The sequence below is a fragment of the Pygocentrus nattereri genome, chromosome 7 (assembly GCF_015220715.1).
Source record: "Pygocentrus nattereri isolate fPygNat1 chromosome 7, fPygNat1.pri, whole genome shotgun sequence".
NCBI lineage: Eukaryota > Metazoa > Chordata > Actinopteri > Characiformes > Serrasalmidae > Pygocentrus > Pygocentrus nattereri.
In genome coordinates, this window is record NC_051217.1 from 15726905 (window position 1) to 15730071 (window position 3167).

Genomic DNA, 3167 nt, shown 5'->3' on the forward strand with positions numbered 1-3167 from the left:
AATTATAACAGCTCGTAAGTTGTATTTGTCTGCTCTAAGTAAAGTGAAGCATACTATACTAAAGCCTCCTCCAGTGTTAAGAGTGAAGGATTTACTGAAACACTAAAACATACACAGTGAAGCACATTACAGGCTTCAAATGTCAGAGTTTAAACTAGTGATGCCATCAGTGTTTTAACCAATGTGGGCAAGTTAATGTACACCACTGTTAGCTTGGCCTTTACTTAACACTCAATGGAACGCTAGCAGAAATTAGCATTACTGTTCTCTACTGTAGTGTAGTGGTACAGAGTGAAGGTTTCCAGCTCTTGACATTAGAACCAGTGAGGAAACAAATTACAATGACCGCACTCTACTGTCTCGCCTCTACCTCTCCAGGCCTTCACTCCATGGTAACTTCACACTCAGTGTGATGTCAGAGGGGGCTCAGGGGAGGGGCTGATGGGTACTTGGTTTGCTGTGATGTAACAAGTGAGAAGCACTTGTAACCGTATTATTTTTGCTCTTTCAATTTTTTTTATTATTATTTTAGATACTTGCAGAAATATTTAATAGTTTGATGTGAACTCCCTCAAAGCTTTAACACAAAATTATATGTGTGTTTTAAGCTCGGTTCTCTGTAAAAAAAAGTTTTCTTTTGGGGTTCCCCCTTTATTTGTTGTACATGGGGCACTAATTAGCGCTACACCACGCCTGAAAGCTGTGCGCTTTCTCGGGCTATTCAGTCACATGGTGACCGCTGGACTGGTAAGATGTGCATTCACTCTCTCTCGTGTAAAAGTCCCTCTTTAGGAGCTTAGAGCTCTATAAATCTGATGAAGGATGTATTATAACCTCATAGTGAAGCTGAATTGCCGTTCTTAATGAGAACACAGCGCAAATAGTGTTTTTAACCCCAGTTTTGTGCCTCATGAGTTTTTTGCCTTGTGCAGGAGAGGGAGAGAGAGCGTGAGCCTGTCTGCCTGCGTGCGTGTGTTATGCTAACTCTGCCCCATGTTTTGTGCTCAGGTATGTTTTACTAGTAGTTTAAGTGTTTACAACTAGTTTTAATCCAGAATTATGATGGATTTAGTCAGTTTAAGTAATTTACTTCTAAAAATGGCCACTTGTTGCTCATTGTGATTTAATATATGTCTCCATATGTGATAAATATACCCTCTTGTGTAGTGTTCTATATAATTTTATACGGTATCCAAGGTCTCTATCTGGCCAGTTTAAATTAGCTTGAGTTTACATTGTAATGCATTTTATTTACAGTACAAAATATTAACATTTTATGTACACTGTGTGATATTTACGTGTGTTCTGGTTGTGATATCTCCGTGGCTGGTTTTGTTTATTTCTTATACCGATTCTCTGTTGTGCTCGATGTGGGGTTGGACTTGGTTGAATTGATGAAAAAAAAAAGGAAAACTGACACAGTCACATGGTGACCGCTGGACTGGAGAGGGAGAGAGAGCGTGAGCCTGTCTGCCTGCGTGCGTGTGTTATGCTAACTCTGCCCCATGTTTTGTGCTCAGTTCCAGCAATAAAATCCTGAAGTCTGACTCTACATTGTGGTGTGGCTCTTCTCTGATTGTACGAACCTGTTTATGTCTGCTACATAAAACTGGTGCCGTGACTCGGATCTTCCTGTTCAGCCGCAGCCGAGCGCTGGGGTCAAGCTGTGAGTTCGTGACGCCTGGAGTATTGCTTCGCAAGGTCAGAGGATCCATGCAGCAGATGTAACAGTAACAGTCAATGGACAGTTTCTTCATGAATCACACCTTAAATTGAAAGTCAGTTTTATTAATTTTTTTTTTGTTTTTTTTTCGCAAAATAGTGTGTATGAGTTTTTGTCTAGACACACATACCATGGCCGGTAGGGGCAGAGGTCAGGATACGTTTAATGTGTTCTCCCCACTGGTTGGAAGGGGCAGAGCGCTGCACATGTCAGATGAGACCATAGGTCTCCCACATGGTTTACAGTTGACCCGGGATAGCCCGTTAGGTTCACGGGGTACCCCTCGTAATGTGCCAGCAATGCCAACCTGTTCAACTCCCAGGGATAATAACAGTGATGTGACCCAACAGTTGCGTGAGTTGATAGGGGAACTTGGGAGCCAAATTGGTGAGACCATTGCGAGTCGAATATTAGCTAATCAAAGCCCAGTTACTACCACCCCATTAGCGCCACCCTGTAATAGGGAGACTGAAAGCCTCAACAATTCACTCGACCTCTCCAAGATGAGTGTAGTCGTTAGGTCAGACATCAAAGAGCCTCCCATGTTCAGAGGGGATGACAGCGACAAGTACACTGTCCAGGAGTGGATAGATGTTATGGAGCTGTATCTACACAAAAGTAGCTGCCCTGACACAGAAAGGTCAAACACAATTCTGAGTCACCTTTTGGGTAGGGCTAAGAGCATAGTGAAGGTAGGACTTAAGAGCAGCTCCGCCCCTAACACAGTAGTGGGTTCTGAGAAAATATATGATGTGTTAAAACGCTACTTTAGTGATAGCCCTGTGTCGTCTTTGCCACTTGCCGATTTCTATGCCACACGGCCCAAAGACAAGGAGAGCCCTGTCGACTACTGGGTCCGGTTAAATGCCACTGCAGAGCGGGCCGCCAACTATCTACAGCAAAATGGGGGTAAGATGGAGAACATTAACGCTGAGATCGCTATGATGTTTATACGAAACTGCAACAGCCCTGATCTATCCAGCGTCTTCAAATGTAAACCCATGATCAAATGGTCAATTGAAGAAGTTCAGGAGGCCATAGATGAGTATCAGAGGGAGAGCCAGTCACGCAACCCTCTTAGCATGCCAAGACCTCGTACAGTCCAGGTTGCATCAGCTGCAGCAGCTGTTAGCTCTGAACAAGCTGCTGAGGACAAGCATACCATTGTAAGTTCAGCTCAATCTGTCTCTAATAACACCTCCAACCCCCCTGAAAATGTAGCAGCTAGCCCAAATGCATTAGAGCGTGTCCTCAGTATGTTGGAAAAGGTACTAGAACGCACTAGTCAGTCCTTCCACAGTCCTGCTGTGCCTCACGTGTCACCTTGGGCTCGTGGTGTAGCCTGTCGAGTGTGTAGTGACACATCGCATTCTACCCGCTCACACTGTATGAAGGAGAAGCGATGTTTAGCCTGCTTCGATGTTGGACACCAGCGACGAGACTG

The 3167-nt window shown here is 44.2% G+C and overlaps 1 long non-coding RNA gene across 1 annotated transcript; it reads left to right on the forward strand.

Moving 5' to 3' along the window:
- The first annotated feature begins 527 nt into the window (after positions 1-527).
- LOC119263679 lies at positions 528-1552 on the forward strand. Its single transcript, XR_005130454.1, has 2 exons — positions 528-1008; positions 1409-1552. It is a non-coding gene; the product is annotated as an uncharacterized LOC119263679 (long non-coding RNA).
- Positions 1553-3167: the final 1615 nt, after the last annotated feature.